The following is an 8,646-nucleotide window of genomic DNA, read 5'->3' on the forward strand; positions in this document are numbered from 1 at the left end:
CCTGCTTGCCCTCAGTGCACAGAACCCTGCTTGCCCTCAGTGCACAGCGCCCTGCTTGTCCTCAGTGTACAGAGACCTGCTTGTCCTCAGTGTACAGAGCCCTGCTTGTCCTCAGTGTACAGAGCTTTTCATGTCCTCAGTGCACAGAGCCCTGCTTGTCATCAGTGTACAGAGCCCTGCTTGTCCTCAGTGTACAGAGCCCTGCTTGTCCTCAGTATACAGAGCCCTGCTTGTCCTCAGTATACAGAGCCCTGCTTGTCCTCATTGTATAGAGCTCTGCTTGTCCTCAGTGCACAGAGCCCTAATTGTCCTCAGTATACAGAGCTGTGCTTGTCCTAAGTGTACAGAGCTCTGCTTGTCCTCAGTGCACAGAGCCCTGCTTGTCCTCAGTGAACAGAGCCCTGTTTGTCTTCAGTGAACAGAGCCCTGCTTGTCCTCAGTGCACAGAGCCCTGCTTGTCCTCAGTGTACAGAGCCCTGCTTGTCCTCAGTGTACACAGCCCTGCTTGTCTTCAGTGTTGTTGTAGTGGTTTGGAAACTTGACTCAAAATCACAACATAAATTGGGTAAAAAAATCTGGCCAATGTTTTTCGCCCAAAGCCCTCTTCTTGGAAAGTGTAACATTCATGTCAGGTGCACAGTTTTGTGCATCAAAAGGCAACGTAATGTTGTACTATATGATTAAGCCCCTTAATTTTAGGTAAGTCCCTCTCTCGCTTCTCTGCTTTTTGGCTAAGATCAAGTGTAGCATCTGTTCTTATCAGGTAGTCCACTGGTGGGAATGGATGGCTACATGGAGGAGCAGGTGTACCAGGGCATTCAGGGGCTGGTGCCCCGAACCCTGCTCAATGGGTGCCCTGATGTGACCTGTTTCCTCTGGGTCCCTCCTTAAGGCCGAAAGAGTCTAGAGCCTAGGTACATTAGTGCCTTGGGAGTTGTGACCCCAAGGTGCCAAAACTCACTGGGTGTATTGGCTCACTGAGTTGAAGCACTGGCATCATGATCTCTTCACCTTAGTGGCACTCAACTCTTGATTACCGGCCTTCTGGCTAGGATTGGAGAAATATTTATTGATTCGGCCGGATGTCCAGGCAGTTATTTTTTTTCACTGTCACTTTTTACATGTTGTGTGTCCACAGGATTGTTGGGATGCGGTAGCCCTTCTGGGTATCCCTACTAGCAGTCTAGGGGAGGTGTGTGTGGCCATTAAGTTCCGCACCTCCCTGCAAAAACCCCGGGTACTCCTGCATGGGCAGGGTACCGACCGTTAATGGCTATGTGGGCAGATACCTTGGCTAACGCCAAGGGGGATGCCGAGAGCATTTGTGGTCCCTTAGTAGCTTCGGCGAAAAGGGATATCGAACCTGGAACCTCGGAGGTACCTTTTTATTCCAGAGGCAAAGGGTAATGCTTGTTGGGGGGCCTCTCTCCTGTCGGAGAAGGGCTTGCGAAAGACCACATCTTGTGTGAACATTTTTTTGTGTAACACCTCTGCACTTTTTCTTGAACTTTGGGTGATTCGTGAGCACGTTCCTCGGCTCTTAGAAAAAGTCACTCTCTACACCAGCAAGGCACAAAAGTGTTTAAAAAGTGTGAAAGACACATTGATAATGTGCTAAAAGTCATGTAAGCCTGTTCTTTGGTGAAAATAGTGGCAGGTTATTGGTGCAGGCAGAATTTCTGTTTCACCCAGCCTGCATTGCACTGCATCATAGCTAACTAAAGTGATTGTGCCCTTGCTGTGGTCCTCAAGTTGCTAAAACAATGACTCAAACATTTCCAAAAAATCCTCCTACTGTAGCATAACAGGTTGTATTGTAAGCACATTCACTTTCATTAACTGAGAAGCATCTTGATTGTGAGATCTCTAGCTGCGAAAACTATATTCAGAGACCAAACTCCCCATGTAGCCCTAGGCTTAGGGAGATCAATACTGTATTCATATTCTTGTGCATATATAAAATAATGTTTATTCATTTTCCTGAAATCAAAAATATTTGAATAATAACAATAAAAATAAAATAAAAAAACAAACAAACTCATCATAACACTTGATATTTTCAATAAAGTTTGCACATAAACCCCCGGAGCAATAACAGTTTAATAGTCAGGGATAACTTCTTTCTTTTTATTTATTTATTTATTTTCAAAACAAACAATAATATTAAACAATAAAACTGAAATATAACCTAAAATTACAAGTGAACCAATATACCCGTCAGACATTTCCAGTGTAGCATGGAAATAATTCTGGGTAATAAATTGATAATCAAATTCAAGAGCATTTTATAAGGTGATTGTGATTATCTGTGTTGTGCCGTTCTCTTCATTGTTATCGTTATTGCGGTGTAATTAGGGGCATTTGGTTACAACAGGTTGTTAGGAGAAGAAACATTTAATGCAGCCTGGAATAATAGAAAGAAGTCAAGAAGGCAGAACTAAAAATAAAACTCTGTACCGTGATACATTTTATGCTTTGTGCTTTGTGATATCAGAAGAAAATAATATCTGCAGTGCTTTTCGAGCCTCTACATGTCTTCTGTTTTGTCTATTTTCTTAAGGAAATGTGTTTGTTTCTATTCACCTTTTTCCTTTAAGGCTGGTCAACTCAGGCATAATACCATACACCCTACGGACCCTATTCAAGTCAATGGGATCCATCGGGACCCAGTGTTAGATGTGCTCTAACTCATTCGAAAAAAAGCCCAATGCCAGTGTGAACATACTCTTCTGCTATTTTATGAAGGCAACTGTCTTACTCGAGGTGTTAAATTTGCTTGACCACAAGTGCTTGTAGACAAGAAAATTACCCATTGACATCTATGGACAGTATAGTGAACATGCTTTTTTGAAATACTTTATGCAAAGGTCATTGTCCACAAAGGATGGGGAGTCATTTTCATTATATGTTACCATGTTATAATTCATTTTTTTTATACAATATCAGAACATGCTAGCAAATTAGGCTGCAATTCTCATTAGAACCATTGGGCAGGGGCATAACTATAAGGGGTGCAGAGATAACAGTTGCACCACAGCCCTGGGCCTTGAAGACACCCCTGCTGCATAGGAAAACACCAGTATTATAAATGGAACATGGTAGACATGGGGCTCTGTTAAAGATTTTGTATTGGGACCTAGAAGCTACAAGATACGCCTCTGCCATTGTGTGCTCAAAGTCAAAGAGAAGGAGGACAGACACATCTACAGTTATTTATTACTTCTATATATGAAATGAAGTTGCCTCCATGATAGAACTCCTTAACCACTTAAGGACTGACGGCGTACCCATACGCCCCTTTTTAGAGTCTTTAAGGACTGAAGGCGTATGGGTACGCCCATGGGAATTCCGGTCCCCGCTGCTAGCCGGTCGGGGACCGGAACAGGATGCCTGCTGAAATCATTCCGCAGGCATCCGAGGACATCACGGAGGGGAGTGCTGAGACCCTCCATGATGGCGATCGCCGCAAATCGCCGGTCAATTCAGACCGGCAATCTGCGGTGATTCCAGTTCATACGGGTCTCCGGTGACCCAGTGACCTGGAGAATAAGGGGAATCGGGAGTGTCCAATACACCCATGATCCCCCTAAAGGGATAGGAGTGAGGTGGCAGGGGTGCCACCATTCCTTTCCCTGCTATTGGTTGGTCAGAAGCAACAGACCAATAGCAGATCGAGGGCGAGGGGGTTAAAGTTTGGTTCCCCCTTTCTGCCAACCCACAGTAGTCCGGGCCGAATGGGGGAACTGTCCTGTGACCGGCGCTGGAGGTCACTTACCATCGGCGTCGGCGCCAGCGGATGGCGATGAAGCGCAGCTGGCTCCCTGGTGTGGCGTGCTGCAGACTACGGAAGCCGGTGAGTTGCCTAGCAACATCAGGAGGGCTACGGTTTGGAGATCACTATACAGTAGTCTCTAAACTGTAGCTCTCCAGATGTTGCGAAGCTACAACTCCCAGCATGCCCAGACAGCTGTTTTCTGTTTGGGCATGCTGGGATTTGTAGTTTTGCAACAGCTGGAAGGCTACAGTTTGCAGATCACTGTGCAGTGGTCTCTAAACTGTGGCCCTCTAGATTTTGCTAAACTACAACTCCCAGCATGCCTGCACAGCAGTTTGCTGTCTGGGCATGCTGGGATTTGTAGTTTTGCAACATCTGGAGGGCCACAGTTTGGAGATCACTGTGCGGTGGTTTATAAACCGTGGTCATCTAAATCTTGCAAAATTACAACTCCCAGCATGCACGAACAGCAAATGGCTGTCTTGCCATGCTGGGAGTTGTAGTTGCGTACCTCCAGCTGTTGTATAACTACATCTCCCAGCATGCCCTTCGGCGATCAGGACATGCTGGGAGTTGAAGTTTTGCAACAGCTGGAGGCACGCTGGTTGGAAAATACTGAGTTAGGTAACAGAATCTAACTGAAGGATTCCCAGCCAGTGTGCCTCCAGCTGTTGCAAAATTACAACTCCCAGCATGCACGGTCTGTCAGTGCATGCTGGGAGTTGTAGTGTTGCAACAGCTGGAGGTTTACCCCCCATGTGAATGTACAGGGTACATTCACACGGGCGGGTTTACAGTAAGTTTCCTGCTTCAAGTTTGAGCTGCGGCAAATTTCCTGCTGCAGCTCAAACTCCTAGCGGGAAACTCACCGTACACCCCCGCCTGTGTGAATGTACCCTAAAAACACTGCACTACAGTACACTATCACAAAATAAAGGCTAAAACACAACATATACGCCCCCTTACATGCCCCCTCCCCCCCAATAAAAATGAAAAATGTATCGTACGGTAGTGTTTCCAAAACAGAGCCTCCAGCTATTGCAAAACAACAACTCCCAGCATTTCCGGACAGCCCCTGACTGTCCAGGCATGCTGGGAGTTTAGCAACAGCTGAAGGCATTCTGTTTGGGAATCACTGGCATAGAATGCCCCTATGTCCACCTCTATGCAATCTCTAATTTAGTCCTCAAATGTGCACGGCGCTCTCTTATTTCGGAGTATTTTGGGTATTTCTGTACTTGGGAGCAATTGCGTTACAAATTTTGGAAGGGCTTTTTCTCCTTTTACCCCTTATGAAAAGGAAAAGTTGGGGTCTACATCAGCATGTTAGTGTAAAAAAATAGAAAACATTTACACTAACATGCTGGTGTTGCCACATATATAGGTAAAAGGAAAAAAAAAGACCCCCAAAATTTGTTACACAATTTTTCCTAAGGAAATACCCCATATGTGGGCGTAAAATGCTCTGCAAGCGCACAACAAGGCTCAGGAGTGAGAGTGCACTATGTACATTTGAGGCCTAAATTGGTGATTTGCACAGGGGTGGCTGATTTTAAAGTGGTTCTGACATAAACACAAATAAATAAATACCCACACGTACCCCATTTTGGAAACTACACCCCTCACGGAACATACCAAGGGGTATAGTGAGCCTTAACACCCCACAGGTGTTTGATGAATTTTCGTTAAATTTGGATGGGAAAATAAAAATAACTTTTTTGTTTAACTAAAATGCTGGTGTTACTCTTAATTTTTCATTTTCACAAGGAAAAATAGGAAAAAAAAATTGTAACCCCATTTCTTCTGAGTAAGACCATATCCCATATGTGGATGTAAAGGGCTCTACGGGCAAAATACAATGCTCAGAAGAGAAGGAGCACCACTGGGCTTTTGGAGAGAAAATGTGTCTGGAATGTAAGGCCATATGTGTTTACAAAGTCCCCATGGTGCCAGAACAATGGAACCCCCCCACATGTGACCCCATTTTTTAAACTATACCTCTCACGGAATGTAATAAGGGGTGCAGTGAGCATTTACTCCCCACAGGTGTCTGACAGATTTTTTGAACAGTAGTCCGTGAAAATGAAAAATAAAATTTGTCATTTGCACAGCCCACTGTTCCAAAGATCTGTCAAATTCCAGGGGGGTGTAAATGCTCACTGCATTATTATTATTAAATTCTGTGAGGGGTGTAGTTTCCAAAATGGGGTCACATGTGGGGGGGGGGTCCACTGTTCTGGTACCACAGGGGGCTTTGTAAATGCTCATGGCCCCCAAGTTCCATTCCAAACAAATTCTCTCTCAAAAGCCCAATGGTGCGCCTTCTCTTCTGAGCGTGGTAGTGCGGCAGCAGAGCACTTGACGTCCACACATGGGGTATTTCCATACTCAGAAAAAATGGGATTACAAATTTTGGGGGGTATTTTCTCCTATTACCGCTTGTAAAAATGTTGTCAAACACCTGTGGGGTATTAAGGCTCATTGTACCCCTTTTTACGTTCCTTGAGGGGTATAGTTTCCAAAATAGTATGCCATGTTTTTTTTTTTGTTTTTTTTTAGTGTTCTGGCACCATAGGGGCTTCCTAAATGCGAAATGCCCCCCGAAAACATTTTCAGCAAAATTAATTCTCCAAAATATCATTGTCACTCCTTTATTTCTGAGCCCTCTAGTGCACCCACAGAGCACTTTACATCCACATATGAGATATTTCCTTACTTGAGAGAAATGGGGTTACACATTTTGTGGGGATTTTTCTCCTTTTATCCCTTGTATTCAAAATTCAAATGAAAAAAAAAAATGGCTCTACAAGAACATGCGAGTGTAAAAAATGAAGATTTAGAATTTTCTCTTTCACTTTATTGCTATTCTTGTGAAACACCTAAAGGGTTAACAAACATTCTGAATGTCATTTTGAATACTTTGAGGGGTGCACTTTTTAAAACGGGGTAATTTCTGGGGTATTTCTAACATGAAAGCCCCTCAAATCCACTTCAAAGTGAACTGGTCACTGAAAAATTCTGATTGTGAAATTTTCGTGAAAAATTGGAAAATTGCTGTTGAACTTTGAAGCCCTCTAATGTCTTCCAAAAGTAAAAACATGTCAACTTTATGATGCCAACATAAAGTAGACATATCGTATATGTGAATCAACATAATTACATAATTTATTTTGAATATTCATTTTCCTTACAAGCAGAGAGTTTCAAAGTTAGAAAAATGCTAAATTTTCCAAATTTTCATGAAATTTTGGGATTTTTCACCAAGAAAGGATGCAAGTAATGACGAAAATTTACCACTATGTTAAAGTAGAATATGTCATGAAAAAAACATCTTGGAATCAGAATAAACAGTAAAAGCATCCCAGAGTTATTAATGCATAAAGTGACAGTGGTCAGAATTGCAAAACAGGGCTCAGTCCTTAAGGGTTTAAAGGAAAATGGTTACTCGTTCACCTGCACTATAACCTGATACACCGGGTTATAGTGCGGGTGAACAGGAAACCGATGCAGGGTCTCGGACTACTATACCTACCTGCAGTCCGGAACCCTGATCCTCCAAATATCCCCCTCTTTGAGCACTGACTTGCGCTCTGGAGGCAGGCCGCCAGCTGGATTTAAATATTCATAAGCACTGGTCACGTGACCAACACTTATGAATATTTAAATACAGCTGGCGGGCCCGTCTCCAGAGCGCAAGTCAATGCTGAAAGAGGGAGACCTTTGGAGGATCGGGGTTTCTGACTGGAGGTAGGTATAGTAGTCCGAGACCCTGCATCAGTCTCCTGTTCACCTGCACTATAACTTGGTGTATCGGGTTATAGTGCAGGTGAATGGGTGACCATTTTCCTTTAAAGAGAACCTGTGACCAACTCCTAAAATTTTAATTTTACCAATTAAATATTTTTTTTTTACAGTTTCTCGATACACAGAGTGAGGCCATGTTCACACGTCAGTATTTCCATGCAGAATTTCGCTTGGTATGTCCACACGGAAATTCCACTGCAGCAGAGTCCTTTTGAATTCAACAGTATTCTGCTGCGCTGTGCACACTGCAGAATTTCTGTGCAAGATGTTTCCGCCAAAACCTGTTCATACATTCTGGGAACACCGCATGTAAGAGCTGTCTATGAGACAGGGCATTTTTGTGTGGTCCGCAGGAAGATTTTCCAATTTCCATGTACACTGAATTCTACATGGAATTCTGCATGAAAATTCTACATAAATTTATAGCCAATTAACTTCAATGAAGTTCCTGAAGTAAAAATTCTGCAGCAGAAATTCATGCAGAATTTTCATGCAGAATTCAGTGCAGAAATTTTGCCTGGTTCACATGGCAGAATTTCCGCCCATCTGCATCAATGCTGAATCTGCATTAGTTTTTTCTTGCAAAATTCTGCAATGTTAAGACATTTGCAGAATTGGTGCAGAAATGTATGCAGAATTTCAGCGTGAATTCCACATGATTCGGCAGTATACTAGAAAGGTAGGGTTTATACTATTGAACAGTTTCATTTTGTGTGAATTCCGCATAAATTCAGAAGAAATTAAAGCCCCTTTGACTTCAATGGGATTCCGCAACTGAGGGCTGGAGCGTGGAATGGGGAATTTCCGCATCAAACATTCCGCAGCAGACATTCTGCTGTGTGAATGACCTTGTAGAATGAACAATACATTTAGGCAGAATTCCATGTGGAAAAATCATGCAGAATTTCTGCTGTGAAAATGCGGCCTTAGGGTATGTTCACACGTCAGGAAACTGTCCAAAAAGTCCAGCCAAAAAAACAGGCCGACATTCCGCACATTTGCCTGATCTGGCGGGCGCTAGGACCTCTTGGAAATGTGCTGTCTTATAGATGGCAATGCATTTTTTT

At 43.4% G+C, this 8,646-nt stretch overlaps 1 non-coding gene across 1 annotated transcript; it reads left to right on the forward strand.

Annotated features, from left to right (window-relative positions):
• The first annotated feature begins 711 nt into the window (after positions 1 to 711).
• On the forward strand, positions 712 to 895 carry LOC130344159 (U2 spliceosomal RNA). Its single transcript, XR_008883209.1, has one exon. It is a non-coding gene; the product is annotated as a U2 spliceosomal RNA (small nuclear RNA).
• Positions 896 to 8,646: the final 7,751 nt, after the last annotated feature.

This window comes from Hyla sarda, chromosome 1, assembly GCF_029499605.1.
Source record: "Hyla sarda isolate aHylSar1 chromosome 1, aHylSar1.hap1, whole genome shotgun sequence".
Taxonomy (NCBI): domain Eukaryota; kingdom Metazoa; phylum Chordata; class Amphibia; order Anura; family Hylidae; genus Hyla; species Hyla sarda.